Source organism: Triturus cristatus, chromosome 3_1 (assembly GCF_964204655.1).
Source record: "Triturus cristatus chromosome 3_1, aTriCri1.1, whole genome shotgun sequence".
Classification (NCBI taxonomy): domain Eukaryota; kingdom Metazoa; phylum Chordata; class Amphibia; order Caudata; family Salamandridae; genus Triturus; species Triturus cristatus.
The window spans coordinates 416,218,764-416,241,766 of record NC_140583.1 but is presented as its reverse complement, the minus strand read 5'-3'; positions in this window follow the sequence as shown (position 1 = coordinate 416,241,766).

Here is a 23,003-nt window from a genome sequence, read left to right as displayed (position 1 = left end):
CGAATGTTGACTTGAGTAAGGCTGGTAAGTAAAGGCCCGATATCGAGCTCTGCATAAAACACATTTATGAAAATATTCCCTGTATAAACGGGTATATTGTTACATGTTTTGTTGCAGTACCCGGTTTAGCGCTGACCATAGCTGACCTTCGGCCAAGATGAGTTCACTGATAAGGGAGCTTCAATCTGCATGTTACACGTTTACTTCAGAATAGAAATAAATGCTGCATTTATTCGAAAAAAAACACGCATGCAACATTAATTCGCTGTTGTTATTAAAAGATGGTGGTGGATAGGCAGGATTACTTATGTGGATACATTGTCTTCTGCATAACATCGAAAAATTACCCTACTTATACATAACCAGCCAACACATCCTTGAAACATCACTTAAACCGATGACATCTTCAAACTGATGTAGTGCCAGTCCTGAAAAATTTGCCAAAAAGAAAATTATTTTTTCCTGTCAGTGATCTCGTGTAGCAAGCAAATGTACAACCTGGCGGTAGAATAATCATTTAAATTGCAGGAGAATCAGAAGGTAATATTGGTATCATGTAACATTTAACCAGATACTTCTGTGATGCAGAGAGTTCCTTTTCCCTGCTATCATTAAGTTCCACTCACCCTCAAGGCAGCCCTGCAATCCACCACCTCAATCCACCATTCAGGGCAACATGTGTGGTCCATCACCCCTGCAACCAACAATCCAAGACTCCCATTGTTGATGGTGTTAGTTTACTGCTGTCACATGGCAACCCTTAGACTCACATTAAGGCCCTAAACCACTCCCCATTAACTCAGGTTGGCAGATCTTCACCTGCACGTTATGAAATTGGCAGCCTTCCAACACTGTTCAGTGAGACACAGTGTACAATACTAAACATTCCATGCGAAACATCTCTTCCATCTGCCCACATCAAAGGCAACAATCAGTTTGCCACACCCCCACCAATCTCAAATCAGGTTGCTAGCCATCATCTACTCCAGTCTATCATTGGGTCAATATCCCGCATTGTTGGACTTGGCCCTCTCCGCAGGGGCACCCCCACATTTTTTGCCTTCATCCCTCGTGTTTTCTAAATTTCATATTTGTTGGCTTTCGGACTGTGTGCACTTTATGGCTGCTAACAAGTGCTAAAGTGCTTGTGCTCTCTTTTATACATGGTCAAATCAGCTTACACCCATTCAGCACATTTCTAAGTCTCTAGTAAAGTGGTACTACATGTCCCAAGGATCTGTAAATTGAATGCTACTAATGGGCCTGCACCACTTATTATCCTAACCACATTTGTAGCTCTTTAAAACATGTCAGAGACCTGTCATTGTAGCCTGTTTGCAGCTTACACTACCAATTTGACTTGGCCAAATGAACCTTTGGCCAACCTAAACCATCCTTTTTAATACATAAAAGTCACCCCTAAGGTAGGCTCTAAACAGCCAATAGAGCAGGGTGCAGTATATTTCAAAAGTTGGACATGTACTTTTAACTTTTATATGTTCTGGTAGTGAAAAACTCCCAAATTCGTTTTTCACTACTGTGAGGATTGTGTCCTGGGTCACATGACTGTAAAAATGAGGCAGTTTGCCTTTGTGTATTTTTACCAAACAGTGAGACAAAGGGGGGCTAGATGTTTGAAGGATAGCCAATCCTACCAAGAGGGGTGGGTGGATCTGTTCCCTGCCCCACTCACAATTCTTTAGGGTGTGTCCAGCACACTCTGAAAGGAACTGGACACCAGTCTATTGCTACCCTAGATCACTTGGAGCCTGGGCAGGGGAAAGTAGTACATTTCCAGAACCTAATGGGGAGATAGCCTAGAAGTTTCTTACACTTCAAAGGCTGGCACCAGGTATAAAAGTTCAACCCTCATACCAATTCTTCAGTTCACTCCTGGACCTGTGGAGGACAACCCCAGAAGGACTGTCTTGTACTTCAGAGAACTGCCCCGCTACTTTAGATTGCTTTGTACTTCAGAGAACTGCCCTGCTGCTATCAGAAGACTGCTCTGCTGCTTAAGGCCTGCCTTGTACTCTCAGAGGACTGTCCTGCTGCTTGAGGGCTACCTGGTTGCTTGATCCCTGGACTACCAGAGTTGTAAGGGTCAGTTGGCTTACCTCCTGTTATGAGCTACAGGAATACAACAAGCTCCAGAGGCATACCTGCAACTGTCCAGCGGATCTGGTACAACTGGACCTGCCTGAGCTCTGCTGACCTCTGCTAGAGTAAGTCTCTGATCCCCAAGAGGTGAATACCAAGCTCCTGGACCCTTCACTGGCATCAGAGTACAGTCAACTCTTAGGAAAAGAGAAATCCTGATTTTAAGGCACTTCGTGACTGCGAATAGACCCATTCACACCGAGAGACACTGCCGCCTGAGATGATCTTCAATACGAAGAAGGAATAAACCCACCTCTTTACACTACAGCTAAGACTGGCAACGTCAGATCTGTACTTCATACTACAGCAACTTCAGCCCATTGTGACTGCCAATGTGAAACTCTAGCAACAAATGTCCAGGATGCCCAACTGGATCTTCATGCTACAGTGAGGACCATCCGTGACACCAGGACTGCCCTTTGAGCCACAACTGCAATGCGCTCCTCTCAACCTCCTCCACTGCAAATACAACACTTTACACAGGACTTTGAAAAGGTAACTCTTTCAGCAGGACAAACTTGGTTCCTGTATTGGGCCCATGCTCCATTGTGGCTGGCCTGAACTTGAGACTTGCCCCTTGTCTTGCTGCAGATGGCCACGAGTAGCACTTTGTGCATGAGGTGCAATACTTACCGAAAAATATGAATTTGCATATCTTTGGTTCTGCTGATGAGAGTTTTATCCTTTTGGTATAATTCTATTTCTTAAGATGTTCTACATTTTTCCACATTGGTTTGTGATTTGTCATATGTTGTGTTTTTACGTAATTACTGTTTGTGTGCCGCATCAATACTTCATACATTGTCTCTAAGTTAAACCTGACTGCTCTTGTGCCAAGCTACCAGAGGGTTAAGAACAGGTTAATTTAGTGACTCTTTGCAGTTTAGCCTTACAGGGATTATGGTAGTTGCTTGAGAAGGATCGTCACTCCCCTCAACCAAGAACCAAATTTCATACAATCATCATCCCTTGATATCTCCTGACATCTCCATTCTTTCACATATTCAGACCTTTTGCTTAGGGTTTCTGATGAAAAACTAGAGAGAGTATATTTATATATCTATCTATATATATATTCACTGAAAAAACCATAGGTTTCAGGCATGTTATAGTTAGAAATTAGCATTTAAAAAACCAAAGAAAATAACTGAAAAAACCATAGGTTTCAGGAACGTTATAGTTAGTTGGACATTTCACTTGTACAAAACCATAGAAATTCCGGCGTTATAGTTAGTTCAGCTAACTATAACTCGCTCCCCCGCAATGCACTGCTGATGACGTCGCATATTACATCATTCATGACATTGTCAGTGACATCACTGATGACATCTCAAATGACATCACTGATGACATCTTCCAGTGACTGTGTGTTGCTGTAAAGTTTAATTTTGTTTTATATATATATGCCAAGCTGTATTGAGGAATGAGTGGGTGTATAAGTGTCTGTATGGAGGATTTAGTAGGTATGTGACTGACTGTATAAGTGAGTGATTAAATGTTTCTTACTGAATGCATGGGTTAGTGACTAAACTGTGTGAAAGTCTGTATCAGTCTGTCTGTTGTATAAGCTGCTGCATGGGTTGGTGAGTAGCTGCATGAGTGTCTGTATGGGTTATTGACTGCTTGCCTGATTATTTGTTTGGCTGCCTGAGTGTGTGTGTGGGTGGGTGGGAGGTGTGTAACTCTGTGCATAGATGGGTGAGTGGTTGATTCACTGGGTGTATGGGTTCAAGAGTGCATGTGGATACAGCTGTATGGGTGGGTGAGTGTGTGTATGGGTGTGTTGGTGAGTGAATGGATGTCTCAGTCGTACATATGCAAGTAACTACATATGCAAAAGGCAGTATATGTGAGTGATGGTGTATATAAATACCTATATGTGAGAGTCAGTAATTGTGAGATTGGCTGCATGGATGAGTGTGTATTAGTATCAGTAATTCTATAAGAGAGTAATTATGTGTTAGTATCTGTATGAATAAGTGAGGTTGTGTCTGTATAACTGCATAGGTGAGTAAATGGAAGTATGATTGATTCTTTGCATGACTGACTAAGTGTGTGAGTAACTCTGGATATGTGGCAGTGTGTGAGTGTCTGTATAAGTGTATGAGTGCATATGATAGTGTTGTATTGATGAGTGACTGCATGTATGAGTGACTGTATGGTAGAATGAGTGGATGTGTGTGTAGACCTAGCAATCAGTCAGTGCGTATTTAGTAACTGGTATTGATGCGTCTATTTTTTCGAAAATGGTAGTCTGTATTTTAGAGTAGGTGTATCAAAGGTTATATTCAGGTGTGAGGAAGTGCATCAGATTTTCACGTGGAAGATGTCATCAATGATGTCATCAGTGATGTCATTTGAGATGTCATCAGTGATGTCATCAGTGATGTCACTGACCATGTCATGAATGATGTAATATGTGACGTCATCAGCAGTGCATTGCGGGGGTGCGAGTTATAGTTAGCGGAACTAACTATAACGCCGGAATTTCTATGGTTTTTTACGAGTGAAATGTCCAATCAATTATAACGTTCCTGAAACCTATGGTTTTTTCAGTTAATTTCTATGGTTTTTTAAATGCTAATTTCTAACTATAATGTGCCTGAAATCTATGTTTTTTTAAGTGAATTTCTATGGTTTTTTAAATGCTAATTTTTAACTATAACGTGCCTGAAACCTATGGTTTTTCCAGTGAATTTCAAAGGTTTTTTAAATGAAAATTTGTACGTCTAATGTACCTCAATCCTATTTTTTATATATATATATATATATATATATATATATATATATATATATATATATGTCCAAACAAAGCCCTAAAGCAGATTCTGAGGGCACACAACAGCTCGCCAGTCCTCCGACAATCCTCCTCACAACCTGCCCCCAACCCTCGTGTTAACAACTTGCCGACGCGTTTCGAAGCTGTGACGCTTCTTCTTCTGGGCAGGGAAAACATACAGCACTTCGCACTTCTAACTCTCAAGCATCTTTATTTGCTACGTCGTCCTCTAGTGGGCGGCTCCCAGAAGCACTTGATTCCATGGCAGTCTGGGAAACGTAGTCCAGTAGTCTGGATTGCGTGATTGTGTCGAAGTTCAAATTATCCCTGAGTGAGTGACTTGCTGTATGTCAGTGAATCAGTCAGTGCTTGAGAGTTAGAAGTGCGAAGTGCTGTATGTTTTCCCTGCCCAGAAGAAGAAGCGTCACAGCTTCGAAACGCGTCGGCAAGTTGTTAACACGAGGGTTGGGGGCAGGTTGTGAGGAGGATTGTCAGAGGACTGGCGAGCTGTTGTGTGCCCTCAGAATCTGCTTTAGGGCTTTGTTTGGACATATATATATATATATATATATATATATATATATATATATATATATATATATATATATACGTAAGTGAACAAGGACACAGCCCAGTGTCCAAAACGCGTCTGAGGCAGCACCGTTTGTACACATCATGCCAAACTAAATAAATTTCTGGCAACAGCAGATTGAAGCGTCCGTGTTCCTGTTCGGTGCGACGATGCACTAGGGAAAAGCGGAGTGGACATATATATATATATATATATATATATATATATATATATATACTGAAAAACCCATAGCGGAGTGGACATATATATATATATATATATATATATATATATATATATATATTCACTGAAAAAACCATAGGTTTCACATACGTTATAGTTAGCTGGACATTTCTCTCGTAAAAAACCATTGAAATTCCCCCGTTATAGTTAGTTCAGCTAACTATAACTCGCGCACCCGCAATCCACTGCTGATGACGTCACATATTACATCACTCATGACATGGTCAGTGACATCACTCATGACATCACTGATGACATCTCGAATGACATCACTGATGTCATCATCCATTGAGTATGTGTTTCTGAACAATTTTAATATGTTTAATATATATAGGGAAAGGCCTGTTGAAGAATGAGTGGATGTACAAGTGTGTAAATGTATGTTTTTCTTTGGTGCGTAACTGACTCTATAAGTGAGTCATTAAATGTATCTTACTGCAGACTAGTGACTAAACTGTGTGAATGTCTGTATGTTTCTGTCTGTTGGTGTATAAGTGTCTGCATGGTTTTGTGAATAGCTATATGAGTGTCCATATGGGTTATCGATTGCTTGTTTGAGTCTCTGTATGGGTGCCTGAGTGTTAGTGTGGGTAGGCTGTGTGTGACTCTGTGCATAGATATGTGAGTGGGTGATTCTATGGGTGCATGGTTTTAAGAGTGCATCTGTGATGGACTGTATGGTTGAGCGAGTGTATGTATGAGTGTGTTAGGGATTGAATGTATATCTCAGTGGTACATTTGTGACTAACTACATATGTGAAAGGCAGTATATATGTGTGTAAGAGTATATAACTGGCTAGATGTGAGATTGTGTGATTGTGACAGTGACTGTATGGATGAGTGTGTGCTTTTGTCAATGATTCTAATAGAGCATAAACATGTGATACTATTTTTGTGAGCAAGTGAACTTGAGTGTGTATAACTGCATAGGTGAGTAAATGGCAGTGTGATTATTTGTATGAATGACTAGGTGTGAGAGTACCTCTATGGATGATTGGTAGTGTGTGAGTGTCTATATAGGTGTGTGTATAAATTCATATGATACTTTTTTATGGAGTGACTGTAACTATGAGTGACTTTACAGGTGAGTGTGTGGAGGTGTATGAAGACCTAAAAGTTAATATGTGGGTATGCAGTTATTGGTATTGCATTATTTATGGATATGAGAATGGAACTCTGTAATTTGGAGTTGGTATATCAAAGGTTTTATAAGGGTGTGAGAAGATGTGGTAATTTTTCACATTGATGACGTCATCAGTGATGTCATCAGTGATGTCATTGGAGATGTCATCAGTGATGTCGTCATGATTGATGTCACTGACCATGTCATGAGTGATGTAATATGTGACGTCATCAGCAGTGGATTGCGGGTGCGCGAGTTATAGTTAGCTGAACTAACTATAACGGGGGAATTTCAATGTTTTTTTACGAAAGAAATGTCCAGCTAACTATAACGTGTGTGAAACCTATGGTTTTGTCAGTGAATTTGCAAGGTTTTTTAAATGCTAATTCCTAACTATAACGTGTGTGAAACCTATGGTTTTTTCAGTGAATTTGCAAGGTTTTTTAAAAGCTAATTCCTAAATATAACGTGTGTGAAACCTACGTTTTTTTCTGTGTTTTTGCATGGTTTTTTGAATTCTAATTCCTAACTATAATGTGTGTGAAACCTATGGTTTTTTCATTGACTTGCTTGGTTTTTTACATCATTTTTTTCTTTTTCTTTTTTCCTTTAAACACTATGCTACCTATGTATATATTCATTGTTTTAATGCATTCTTCAAAATAGAAAGACACACAGTTTTTAAATAAATGGTTATATATAGTTGCATAACATAGTTAATATCTTCAACAAACCTTTATCTTTTTTTTTTTTTTTTTTTTTTTTACCGTAAGCTTACCGTAAGCGCACGCTTCGCTTTATGTACAGTGAGCGTACGTAATATTTATACTCCGTGTCCGCATGCTTACGCAATTTGCGGACATGTCCATACTTCTTACGCGACGCGTAAGCGCATGCTTTATACGCGCACACGCGCGCGCACGTTACGCGGAAGTGTACGAGCGTGCCTGTAATGCGCATGCGCGCGTGCGCGTGTCTTTCGTACGCGCATGCGTACTTTTACCGTACGCGCTCGGTAAGCTTAACGTGCGCATACGGTTGGTCATGTGATCAAAAAAACAACACTTTTGATTGGTTTAAACTACTTTCAGTTCTAGAATCTTCCTACACCACACCCATTCCCCTCAGTACTGCTTGTGATTCCCTAGGAGAAGGAGCTGAATTGTCTTTGGGATACAATGGCAGAGCAGCAGTCCTCTTCTGAGAGTGAGCAGGGCAGCAGCATCATCAGACAGAGAAGGAGGAAACAAAAGAATTCTTTTGTTTGGGAGTATTTCACTTTTCCAGAGGGGCAGAAAAAGGTAAATGCTCCATTAGTCACCTGCTCACTTTGTGAGCGTGTCTTATCTAGAGGTAATCCAAGGAAGAAGTATTCCTTTGGTAATCACACTATGGTGAGACACATTAGGGATGTACATCCCAGGACTTTTGCTCGACATACTGAAGCAAACCCTTCAGTAAGTCACCCGAGCACACCCGCAGAAGCTCAACCGAGTACATCTTCGGCAGCTCAGCCGAGCACTTCCTCTGCGGTGGGAGCATCACCCTCTTCTGCTCCTCTGGAAACGAACCCTCGATTTCAGAGGGTACAAATGAGGTTCTCCAGATGTTATGGTCTAATTGTTCATGAGGAGATCAGTATTTCCCTAATAAACAATAAGATAGACCAGCACATCTGTGGTCCTTGTTAATATTCCTATTCTTTCTTTCCTCTGTCCCTGTATTAACACAATGGCTCTTTTAAGAGCCAACCTTACCTCACAACTTTTTTTAAATTTTTTTAATTAATTTGTAATTTTTTTTTTTTTTACCGTGCGCGCATTTTTTTTTTTTTTTTTTAAACAAAAAAAAGTTGTATTCACCCTACAAGGTCCTTGAGGGAGTACAACGGAAATGAGAAAAGCAGAGAGAGGAGAAGTGAAAAAAAGGGAGCATGAAACTGAATGTGTGTTAAATACAGAAATTTCACACTTTACCTGACCAACAAAATTACTTATTTATTAATAAATGGTTTATTTAAATTGCTAGAAAAAAGGTTTATTTTTTCCTAAATTTTCTTTCTCAATCTGAAAAAAAAGAAAAAAGTATTAATATTTAATAATACATTTTAGAGTACAAAAGAAGAATCATAATTCTAATATTTATATCAAAAATCACCACATACATCCCCTCTCAAACTCATATCTCACCTTTAAAATTAGTTAGTTGAGAAAGAAATGTGGCACTCAAACAGCAGATTATCAGAGTCAGAATCTCAGAGCTCTACACCTCTCTCCTCTCACCAGAACCAGTAAATGGCAATGTTTCCTCTCTTTTTTCACACATATACATGTTAATTACAAATCTCAGTGCTTCCCACATTTTTTCAAATGAAATCACACATTTCTATTGGTTGAAAACTTCACCCCTTTTCCAAATGAACCCTTCCCCCAACTTGACTTCTGCCTGCTACCATAGCAACAGCTCATGGAACACTGGTGTGAGCAGAGAGGTCAGAAGTTCAGCACACAATGTTTCTATTCCAAAGAGCAAGAGTGCTTCACCTGTCAAACCTAACTGCAAATCCAAATTAATCTTCAGTGGGAACACAATTTTCTGAACCAATACAAAACATGCTTCTAAAAATGTACACATACAGCCAAGTTTTAACTGTAAAATGGTTTGAATCAGCCAATGAGTTCTTTTAATTAAAAAAAATATGTATGCCTCCATTTTACAACTGTCTTTCATTTCATATTGCCATTCTACTGAAAGACACCTCCTGAGTGCATCCAGATCTCCTTGAAAGATGTTCACAGTGTGGATTGTAGGTCACAGCTATGTCTTCTGGAGTGAAAAGTATGCAGAAAAAAGAGGTATGGTGAGAGACCTTGCTTTGCCAAATGTAGACATTAAATGGATTGGTCAGAGAGGGCTAAAGTTGCACCAATTAATGCCTTTGGTGAAAACCTTTCTACATCTCCCACAGCCTAACCTTATTATTGTGCACTGTGGTGGAAATGACCTAGGCACTTTAACTGGGGTAGGTCTGGAAATGCTTGTTAAGGACACCTTTGTGCAATTAATGTAGCTTTTTCCTCAATCTGCCTTTGTTTATTCTAATATATGCCAAAGGCAAAAGTGGAACTGGTCCAACCAATTTTGTCCAAAGATTGACAAAGCAAGAAAGCACATCAACAAATCTATTTCTGCTTTCCTCAGAGACTATGGTATGGGTTCTATATACCACAACAACTTGCGTTACAACATGCAAGGCATTTATAGAGGAGACGGTGTACATTTCACTGATGAAGGCAACAGAGTCTTCCTCTTGAACTTTAGACTCTGCATCGGTACTTACTTGTAGGTACCACAAAAAAAAACACTTCATAAACACAACGGCTCTTTTTAGAGCCCCCTAATATCTAAACACTTAAATTTGATTTTTACTTCTATTTTTTTTATTGTTTTTTTTTCTGGCGTAAGCGTACGGTAAGCTTACCGTACGCGCACCCCGCGATTTAAAAAAAAAAATTTAAAATGTATTTTTCATACTTTTGGGACCTTCTTGGTCCCCCTGACAAACGCTAGGGGGTCTGCAACTTCGTTGCCCCCTTTTCACGTTCTCCACCTTTGTTTATCAGTGTGAGACACACAAAATGGCTGCCGACACTTCCTGATTTCGACCGATTCGAATGTTTACAGTCATGTAACCACCAATCAGAATTAAGCTCGCGCACGGCAGCGTGCGCGTACGGTAAGCTTACCGTACGCGCTCGGAGCGCGCTTATAGATATATATATTGATTTAAATGCTATTTTCTCAGGAAATACTGACCAGATTTACACCAGACCTGCAAAAGGCACATCCCTGACCTGAGGACTACCTCTCTGCCAAATTTCAAGTAATTCTGTTCAGCCGTTCGGGCTGTAGCTTGGACTAAAGGTCCTATGGAAAAATGCATGGGAAAAACATGTTTTGGGACCCCCCCTTTTTCTCAGCCCCCGCTTGACGAATCCCCCCGAGACTTTCAGGGTAGGAGCGGAGCGGAGCGCCCCACCTATTTTGAAAATTTTGCGAAGATTCATCAATCAGCGCCAAAGTTATTCAAAATAGAATGTTGCGGATTTCCTATGGAAACACGGTCCTAACTATAACTATCTACTGGCGACCGCCAGTAGATAATATATATATATATATATATATATATATATATATATATATATATATATATATATATATATATCTCGCGCTCTGTGGGGAAATGTCCAAATCACGAGCTGCACTCAAGAGCAAGTTGCTTTTCCCCCATTAGCCTTTATTGGGACGGGCACATGAGAGCAAAGGTCAATTACAGGCACCTGACATTTTGTTAATTTGATATCCGGTTGACCGCGGTACTTATGGTGAGGAGAAATTTGAAACAGACTGCTGGGTGGACACCGCAATCAATGTGAATCCAGCACGACGATCTTCGTGGATTACTGGGCGAGATCCCGTTACAACTGTCGGAGGTGCCTTGGACTTGGGATATTGCACCCAAGCCCCCAGTAAGTGACTTTGATTTTCGATTTCGATGTAGATTTTGATTCTCGGTCTCCCCCAGCTACAGCCTGTCTGTGTTTCAAGATATTCAGTGTGGATATCACCTCCAGCTTAAAGTGATTTGTACCGCTGCGTTCCCTGCCTTATCTCTGCACGCATTGTACATTGAGATCTGTGGGGCTCCCCATTCAACAGCATTTTACGACCGGCTGGTTGTCTTTTCCTAACATTGGAAGAACATTCAGATGAGTGCGTTCTACATAATGGTAGCGGAATAAAAAGCTCAGCCATTTGTAGTGGTATAAGCCAATAACGATTAATATGGATCAAGATACAGAGTCACGGAGGAGACTCAGAGCTAAGACTATGTTTGTCAAAACGGCTGAGCAATCACAAGCCGGTGAACAGGTGGCAGCGCCCTTGTCCTTACAGCACAAATATCAAAAACTTGAAAAACTAATAAGAAAAGAAATCTCGAAATGGTGGGAGGCAATCACGTTGGAAAAGTATCAAGAAGAAAAAAGAGTCCCAAGAGGACTTCGTATTCTGATTGCCCCATCATATGAAGACCCGGATTCCGAACTTGCTGAGGAATTGGCGGAAAACCTTATGGATTGCTCTAATCGCATGCTGTCTATTTTAATTAAGTATGCTTGGAGGGAGAGAGCTATTTTGCTCAAAACCATTTCAGAACTGAAAGAAGAGATTCAGAAGGAAGATACGATTGAGAACTTTACTAATAAGTTGGAGGAGATAAATAAAAGAACAGACAAACATGAGGAGGAGATCATCGCAAAGAAAGAAAGGAAATTTCTGCGGGACAAGATTGATTATCAATCAGGCAGAGTATTTACGTTTAGTCATAAATATGACCATATGAATCGCAAAGGACTTCAAGGAAGTATAGACACTATTCCAACAGGTGGTGGAGTTGAAAGTGACGTCGTTGAAAGTGATGTTTCGGATGAGGGCACCCCACAACCAACGAATATTCCAATCAAACCGGCAAGTTTTTGGGAGGAGTTTCGTCTAATGAACCTGACATCAAATCAACAGAATTGGCAAATCGACAGAGGCCGAGGAAGAGGACGTGGACGAAGCTTCACAGGACGCGGCAGAGGAAGAGGCAAAACCTCAAGAGAAACTTTACCATCCACAAGCAAACCAGGAGGGGTGGATGGCGGAAAAGCAACAGCAACCCCAATGGGAGTTGAAACACGGGGCCAAAAGAGACGAGGAAAATGAGTGACTGCAGGAATGTGGTAAATCTTTCCCTACGTTCACTAAGCTCTGCTGAACTGGAGGTTTTGCAATATGGTCTTTCTTTCTGCCCTTCCTCTAACTTTTCCTACCCCCAAGAAAGAATTGATTTATTTTACTTTACACGCAAATTGCGTTTACATAAATGGCACAAATTGAAAGTAAAAAATGTTGTGGTCCCCAGTACACTTTCCACATGTTTGCCGGTGAGTGAAACCATTAATGAAGTGAATACTCTAATTGCTCTTAAGGAATTGGATTATGACGATGTGGAATTAGGATCGATCAATGCACAAACATTGGGTTACAAAACTGATCTTAACTGTCCCAACCATTTTAAACCAAAACCTATTTTTAATCCGACACTGCCACCTTGTGGCATTGACATTTTTGAAACATTGGTAATCAACGACCTCAAAAAACTGGCGAAAAAGAAAAAATGGTTTGTTGACAATCTAACCAAAGGACATAGACTGGCAATTAAGTCTCTACAATCAGACAGGAGTATTGTGATCCGTCAGTCAGATAAAGGCGGGAATGTTGTTATTCTGAATGTGCAGGATTACATACAAGAAGGGTTACGACAGGTGAATGATCAGGATTGCTATGAGCAAGTATCTATCAGTGCCATAGATGAGTCAAATGTCATCTTTCATAATTTGCTTAAAGAATGGCATTCTAGGGGTATTTTAGAATGGGATGAATATTCTTTTCTCATGAATCGTAATCCTAAAATACCCATTCTCTATTTATTACCCAAATTGCATAAAAATTCTATCTACCCTCCCGGGAGACCGATTGTCTCTTCAATAGGTTGTCTAACAGAGAATACTTCCAAATATATTGATTTTTTCTTGCGTCCATATGTGCAGACTATGCCTTCTTATCTAAAAGACAGCAAAGACTTTCTGAACAAAATCAAAGATGTCATCTGGCAGGATAGTTTTCTGCTAATTTCCTTGGATGTTTGCAGCCTATATACATCTATCTTACATGTGGATGGTCTAGAGGCGTGCAAACAATTTTTGGGTACCAGGTCCGTTTCATTTTTGGAACATAATGAAATGGTTTTACACATGATAAAATTTTGTCTCGAGAATAATTTTTTTATCTTTAATGATAACTTTTACAGACAAAAACAAGGTACAGCCATGAGCACCTGTTTTGCTCCCAGCTTTGCCAACCTTTTTATGGGCTGCTGGGAGCAGCAGGTGTCCAGAACGGATGAGTTATACCGCAGCCATGTGAAAGTGTGGCTGCGGTATATCGATGATTTGTTCATCATTTGGGATGGTTCTCGTGAACTAGCTGAGAATTTCATCTCCATTTTGAATATGAATACCAAGAATCTGAGATTTGAGGGAACTATTAGTAGTCAGAAAATTCAGTTTTTGGATTTGGAAATTGAAGCAGTGGATAAAAGGCTATGTTCTCGATTCTACCGTAAGATCACTGCAGGTAACACTTTGTTACACGCAGAAAGCAGTCATCCAAAAACCCTGATTCGCAGCATTCCGTATGGGGAATTTCTTCGGGCTCGGAGAAATTGCAGTACGGATGCTGATTTTAAAGATGAAAGTGATCGCATGATGAAAAGATTTGTAGAGAGAGGCTATAAACTGAATGTGATACAAGAAGCACTCTCAAAGGCAATGCAGTTCACACAATCTGAATTGTTGAAACCAAAAGATATAGTGCAGGAGAAGGATGATCAGGTTGTGAGATTTATTACTACTTTCAACTCTAGCTCTTATGAAGTTAGAAAATGTCTAAACAGACATTGGGAGATCCTGAAGACTGAATCTACATTAGAGGATATAGTAGGAGATGCTGTTAACATCACCTACAGAAAAGCGAATTCTCTAAAGGATAGATTATGTAGTAATGAAGTACCTGGCACTAAAGGATCTAACATGGATATACAAGGCTTTTTCACATGCATGTCATGCAAGGCATGCAAAACTAGCTCCAATGTGAAAATAGTACATTTCCCAGTCTCTGACACCAATAGACGCATTGAGAAACATCTAACATGTTTGTCAGATTATTGTGTCTATGTGTTGATGTGTCCTTGTTCTAAGAAGTATGTTGGCAGCACTATGTTTGCTGCCAAGAAACGTATCTTGGAACATATGAGGGCAATTCAAAATAAAGATAAGTTGTCCCCTATTGCCAGGCACTTTGAAGAGTTCCATAAAAGCAACCGTAACCTGTTAAGATTTTTTGTCTTAGACAGAATTCTACCCTCCAAGAGGGGTGGTGATAGAATTCGTAAATTACGCCAACTTGAATCCAGGTACATTATGGAGCTCGATACTAAGATTCCAGTAGGTTTAAATTCGGAGGAAGAATTATCTTGGCATTTGGGGGATAAAACTTAGAGCTTAGGTTGATTTCTTGCTCCTTATTATTCCCTATCCTCCCTCAATTTCAGTAGTTACAGTAAGAATTTTTACATATAGATTACTACGCTTTGCTTCTTTAAAGACTAGGTCTCCAGTTTCCTAGCTTCTCTGTGAATGTTCTGAACCTCATTGTCCCATCTCCATTCTGATTCTCTTTGCTTTTCTGTTATGCCGTTACAATGTTTTAGGAGATGATGGGAGTTAAGAAATGTGTAATGGTGAGTTGGCTTTAATGTTTTCCTCCTTTCTGAGTCTGAATTGATCCTTTCTAGTTTTTTAGCATCGGTGCTACATTTTGATATGAGAGCACTAGTTTGATTGACAGTTTTGTTTTGTTTGCTATCTCCACTTTGTCATGTTTAGGTGATCCAAGAAGTAGAATAAAGGATGAAAGAGGCTACTATCAAGATTAAGAGTCAGAGAAAGAAGTATAAGAATAAGAGTCAGAAAAAGAAGTATAAGAATAATTGCTGGCCCACTTGGGCTAAATGTGTGTATGTGTGTATATATATTTTGCATATATTTTGCATAATTCACAATTTTGAATTTCGGTATAATTATTTCATATTCCTTATACTCTTGTCTGGAAAGTAAGTTGAATTATTTAAGTTGACCCTTATGATATATGATACATAAGCATAAGATACTATGCAATGTTAAAATTATATGGATATTCCTCTTTTCAGTAATCATGTTAACGTTTACCCACTTGGGTATGATGTGGATATGCTGTGAATTCTATGGACCTATACCTACAATAATTTCTTTATGCAATTGGGGGCATTTGGCTGAAGTACAGATCTGAAAATATATATATAAAAACGGATAGCTAAAAAAATGTTCGAAAAAAATGTTCGATTAATATGCAGATACAATTATTTTAAAAAGTACCGATTTAATTAGTAAATATATAGTATGCAAACCAGCATACATCCAACATTATTGGCAGATTGCAATTTATGCAGGAATAGGAATTAACATTATTTACGTAGTCACCTCTGTCCTTTTGATTGTAAAACTTTATTGAGGTACTTTTTTGTTGTTGAATATAACATGATGCCTTTACCGTTTCAAGATGGCCGCCATGCCGCCGGCCAGGAGTACATGCAAACTATTGTCCTCTTTTTATGTTTATTTCCGCAAAACATGTGCGTGGTTCCGGTGCCCCTTTCTTTGAATGTATTTAACTGTTGAATTTGAACAGATACTTACCCGTGACCAAGACGATATGTTCGTCGAAACGCGTTGGGTATTCTTTGGCTTAAAAGCACATTAAATCTTCGTGATGGAATTCTGAAATGCTGTGTCTTCTTTGGGGAGGAGTGCATCCGTGTATGTTATACACTTGGTGAAACGTTTATATATATATAATGCCTACTGACTCCAAGGAATAAACCTTTTCTACGACAATTTTCAGCGTGCTGTGGTCTGTACCTGTTCCAGCTATCTACTGGAGTCTGGGAACTCCTCTTGTGATATATATATATATATATATATATGTATATATATATCTCGCGCTCTGTGGGGAAATGTCCAAAACACGAGCTGCACTCAAGAGCAAGTTGCTTTTCCCCCATTAGCCTTTATTGGGACGGGCACATGAGAGCAAAGGTCAATTACAGGCACCTGACTCGTGCCGCCGCCGCCGCGTTTTGTTTATTTCCTTCTTCATGGGCGTTTTAGAGTCAGAAAGGTGCTTTGTGGTACTTTATAATGAACTTTGATTCCTGAGGCTACGTGCGAATAAGTATAAGCAGCCCATTTGGGCAAATGATATTGCCATATTATGGAATGCAAAGTACCACAATGCACCTTTCTGACTCTAAAACGCCCATGAAGAAGGAAATAAATGAAACGCGGCGGTGGCACGAGTCAGGTGAAGGACCATTGTAGGACCATTGAAGAGCTATTTTACTATGTTCAACACATGGCTCTATTTCGGGCCGGCTTTTCCAATTCCCATTAAAAAAGCCAAAGCCCTGACTTCTCTATTTGGCTATACCAGCCGGATATAGTAATGGATCTTGGCCTATATGTAGATCAGAAAGCAAAGTTTCTCCATTATAATTTTGGGCGATGTCATAATGGCTAAAGAATAGTTTTTTTCCTCTCAATACTCCATTGTAGTGTTTTATATCTAACATTTGAGGGGATTTTTGTTAGACGCATAAAATCCTTGATTTCATATTCTTGGTGGATTAGGACTAAAAAGAAGTCGTCATGTATATTAATATTTTAAATCTTCATTGTTCTGTGCATGGTATGTGCAAAATTCACAAAGTAGTATTCTCTCAAATCAGGTAAGGGCTAAACTCCCTTCTTCAGCAGGTCCATATAGCACATCCATAGTGAGTCGTGAAACCTTATTTGCCCAAATAAACATAGAAAACAAGCCTTGCACTTCTTTAAAAAAAAAAAACTGAAAATTACATAAGGGTAAAATCATCATACAAATTACAGCTGCCTGGCCAATTATTAAACAATATATATATATATATATATATATATATATATATATATATATATATATATATATATATATATATATATATATATATTACCTACTGGCGGTCGCCAGTAGGTAGTTATAGTCAGGACCCCTTTTCCATAGGAAAACCTCAACATTCTATTTTGAATAACTTTGGCGCCGGTCGATGAATCCTCGCGAATTTCTCAAAATAGGTGGGGCGCTACGCTCCGCTCCTACCCTGAAAGTCTCGGGGGGATTCGTCAAGCGGGGGCTGAGATAAAAGGGGGGTCCCAAAACGCGTTTTTCCCATGCATTTTTCCATAGGACCTTTAGAACGAGCTACAGCCCGAACGGCTGAACAGAATTACTAGAAATTTGGCAGAGAGGTAGTCCCTAGGTCAAGGAAGTGCCTTTTGTAGGTTTGGTGTAAATCTGTTCAGTAGATTCTGAGAAAATAGCCTTTAAATCAATATATATATCTGAGCCCGCTTACGGTACGCTTACCGTACGCTTACCGTAAGCGTACGGTGGCGTGCGCGAGCGCGATTTTGATTGGCTCTTAGATCTTAGTAAACATTCGAATCGGCCGAAACCAGGAAGCGGCGTCCGCCATTTTGTCTCTCGCATTGAGAGTTATTTCTCAAACTTGATGCCCAAAAACATGTTACGGGGCATTTTTGACAACTCCCTCCCACACAGTCATGTTGAGGGAGTCCCCAAACATCCCCCAAGAGCAAAAACGGTTTTATTTTTTTTTCGGCAATTTCGCCGAGTACGCTTACCGTACGCTTACCGTAAGCGTACGGTAAAAAAAATAAAATAAAAAAAACACTATCCACACTTACCCCACCCCCTGTGCTTTTGGTGGCCGGAGGCCACCAAATGTACAGGGCTTATTAATAGGTACAAAAAACTAAATTTTGGCAACATGAAATTATAAAATCGAAATAAAAAAAACACTATCCACATTGACCCCACCCCCTGTGCTTTTGGTGGCCGAAGGCCACCAAATGTACAGGGCTTATTAAAGTTGATAAAAACCGTGCACGGAACGAACTGCGTTAAGTGGGCGCGCACGCCTCGAATGGCGTAAAGTAACTTAGCATTTTAAAAAACGTACAAATTCACTGAAAAAACCATAGGTTTCACACACGTTATAGTTAGGAATTAGCATTTAAAAAACCTTGCAAATTCACTGAAAAAACCATAGGTTTCACACATGTTATAGTTAGCGGAAATTTTACTGATAAAAAACCAGTGAAATTGCCCCGTTATAGTTAGTGCTGGCAACTATAACTCACGCGACCGCAATCTTCTGCTGATGACATATGTGTCTTTATGAAAAAAAAATATTTGTAATATATGTATAGCTAAAAATGTATGGAAGAAGACATGGGCAAATAAGTGTCTAAATACAGTATTAGCATCAGCAGAGGATTGCGGTCGCGTGAGTTATAGTTGCCAGCACTAACTATAACGGGGCAATTTCACTGGTTTTTTATCAGTAAAATTTCCGCTAACTATAACATGTGTGAAACCTATGGTTTTTTCAGTGAATATATATATACATATATATATATATATATATATATATATTCACTGAAAAAACCATAGGTTTCACACACGTTATAGTTAGGAATTAGCATTTAAAAAACCTTGCAAATTCACTGAAAAAACCATAGGTTTCACACATGTTATAGTTAGCTGGACATTTTATTGATAAAAAACCAATGAAATTCCCCCGTTATAGTTAGTGCAGGCAACTATAACTCACGCGACCGCAATCCTCTGCTGATGCTAATACTGTATTTAGACACTTATTTGCCCATGTCTTAGTCCATTAAATTTTAGCTATACATATATTACAAATATTTTTTTTTCATAAAGACACATATGTCATCAGTAGAGGATTGCGGTCGCGTGAATTATAGTTGCCTGCACTAACTATAACGGGGGAATTTCATTGGTTTTTTATCAATAAAATGTCCAGCTAACTATAACATGTGTGAAACCTATGGTTTTTTCAGTGAATTTGCAAGATTTTTTAAATGCTAATTCCTAACTATAACGTGTGTGAAACCTATGGTTTTTTCAGTGAATTTGTACGTTTTTTTAAATGCTAAGTTACTTTACGCCATTCGTGGCGTGCGCGCCCACTTAACGCAGTTCGTTCCGTGCACGCACCGTGCGCGCACAGTGAGCACGCGGTGCGCTTCGCGCACCGCGTGCCCACATTACGCTAGATGGGCCATGAACGCACGATGCGCTTCGCGCACCGTGCGCACATGGAGGACATATGATGAGCATCGTTGTGACAGGTAAAATATATGTTTTTCTTTAATTTGATATGCCATGCACAAATGGTGCACTTCGGGCACCATTTGCACATGGGGTGGGGAGAGTGTGGATAATTTTTTATTTTTTTTATTATTTATTACCGTACGCGTACGGTAAGCGTAATCGGCGAAATTTTCGAAAAAATTAAAATTGCCTTTTTTACCTTGGGGGATCATTGGGGACTCCCTCAATATGGCTAGGTGCTTGGGAGCTGTCTAAACAGCCCCTTTACATGTTTTTGCCCTTTGTTTTTCTAACCTCCTGTCAGAGTGCGAGAGAGAAAATGGCGGCCGCCGCTTCCTGGTTTCGACCGATTAGAATGTTTATTAGGATCTAACGGCCAATCATAATCGCGCTCGCGCACGTCACCGTACGCGTACGGTAAGCGCACCGTAAGCGCACCGTAAGTTGGCTCAGATATATATATTGATTTAAAGGCTATTTTCTCAGAATCTACTGAACAGATTTACACCAAACCTACAAAAGGCACTTCCTTGACCTGTAGACTACCTCTCTGCCAAATTTCAAGGAACTCTGTTCAGCCGTTCGGGCTGTAGCTGTGTCTAAAGGTCCTATGGAAAAATGCATGGGAAAAACGCGTTTTGGGACCCCCCTTTTATCTCAGCCCCTGCTTGACGAATCCCCCCGAGACTTTTAGGGTAGTAGCGGAGCGTAGCGCCCCATTAGTTTTGAAAATTTCGCGAGGATTCGTCGACCGGCGCCGAAGTTATCCAAAATAGAATGTTGCGGTTTTCCTATGGAAACGGGGTCCTAACTATAACTACCTACTGGCGACCGCCAGTAGGTAATATATATATATATATACATATATATATATATATTTTCAAAAAGGATTGCCACTGGCTCGGAGATGCACTCAAGAGACAGAAGCGGGCCCCCTTAGCTTTCAAGAAGGTCCTTTATTGCATCGCAAACCGAATTTCATTTCAATGTTCAATGTTCAGAAAGGTCCAACGCGTTTCAAAGCTCCTGCTTCTTGTTCACGGACCGGCTGGTCAGTGGCAGTGATAACGTCATCTCAGCAAGCCCCTTGTTAACCAGTAGTTGACTGCCCCCAGGTGGGTTGGATCTGTATTCAGTCTGAAGGTATCCTGGGACTTGTAGGATTGAACGTTCCTGCCACAAAACCAAAGTATTAAACCTCCAGTAGGTATGAAATGAATTACGGTTTAAATTTAAAGCACAACTTCGTCTCCTCTGTATTTTGCGAAATGCAAGTATATTGCTACAGTCCATATATATGTGGCGGTGCAAACTCCACGACCGAGGCTGGAAAATATATGTATTCCTGGTACTGGTAGCTCGGTCATTGATCCTTCAAAGATGGTGATCTAATGATATCCCAACCTTCCTGCATCTACTTTGTAAATTAAATAAGATTAAGGAATGTGAAAGAAAATATGAATGAATGAATGAATGAAGTAGAATTTATAAAGCACAATGGCTACCCGAAGGCCTCCCAGCGCTGCGGACAGAGAACAGCAGAGAGCAAGGCAAAGGAAAGAGCTAGAACAACCAAGTTTTTAGGAGCTTGCGGAAAGATAGAAGGTTAGATACCTTCCGTAAATGGAGCGGGAGGGCATTCCAGCAAATGGCGCCGTTATACGCAAAGGACCGGCTCCCACATCTGGCCCTCCTTATTCTAGGTTGACAAGCAAGGAGGGATACAGACGACCGGAGGTCTCTTTTCGGGTGATAGGGGGTGATCAGGGGCTGAAGAATAGTAGGTCTATTCTTCCAGAAAACTTTATGGACCAGACACATAGCTTTGAACTGGATCCTTTCCCTGATAGGCAGCCAATGCAAGGTCTTTTGTGCTAGTTTGGCTGAGTGTCAACGGGGATTTGAAGCAATTTACGAGCGGCAGAGTTCTGAATGACTTGGAGCTTATCAATGGTGTACTGCGGAGCTCCTAGGTATAATACATTCCCGTAATCCAGGCGGGAAAGTATCAGAGCTAGAACCATGATCCTTCTGGCATTAAAGGGAAGAAGGGGCAGAATCTTATGAAGCATCCTTAGTATCCCAAAGCAAGTTGCAGAGAGTTTCGCTGCCTGGTGACTAAAGGTGAGTGAGTGGTCAATCCAGATGCCTAGGCTCTTAATTTGCTCTTTGGGGGCCGGAGCAGGGCCTAGGCAGTCCGGCCAGAGAGATGCCGGGTTGAAAACAGGAGAATTACCCAGGAGCATCAACTCTGTTTTGTCCCCGTTAAGTTTGAGGCACGAATGTTCCATCCATTTGGAGACCTCCTCTAAACAACTGCTTAGAGTGCCAGAAGGCCCTTTACAGTGGTTAAGTGCCACCACAAGTTGGGTGTCATCCGTGTAGGAAACAATTGTTATGCCAAACCGTTGGACGATCTCTGCCAGAGGTCTCAAGTATATATTGAAAAGCGTGGGACTAAGGGCCGAGCCCTGAGGGACTCCACAATTAAAGGGAAACTCATTAGAGACCACATCTCCCTCAAAGACCCTAAAAGAGAGGTCACTGAGGAATGATTGAAACCACTGTATTGCCATACCTGATACTCCCACATTCTTAAGTCTGAGGAGCAGGGTAGCATGGTTAACAGTGTCGAAGGTGGCGCTGAGGTCAAGAAGGATAATGGCCGCCGTGCCACCCTGATCCAAAATCCTTTTTGTTTCTTCTATCACAGCAAGGAGAGCGATTTCCGTGCCCAATTTGGGACGAAACCCCGTCTGAGACGGGTGGAGCAAGTTATGGGTTTCCAAGAAGGCTACCATAGTGTTATTTACGTGTTTCTCTAGAATCTTGCTCACCCAAGGAAGGAGAGAAATGGGGCGATAATTGGAAAAATTATCCAGATCCAGATTGTTTGTTTTTTAAAAGGGCTTTGACCATAGCACATTTCCATGCTACCGGGACTGTTCCTGAGGAGCTGGAAGAATTCACCATATCCAAAATTAAAGGGCGAACAGTGTCGGCAACTAAGGTGAGAACCTGGGTGGGGGCAGGGTCCACAGGGGAGCCTGATGTTATATGTGCCATGATTAAACCCAGCATGGCAAAATTGAGGAGAGAAAATTGTGCTAGTGAGAAAAGGGGCCCTACAGACAGCTCAGCAGAGGTGGTAGTGGGAATAGTAGGCT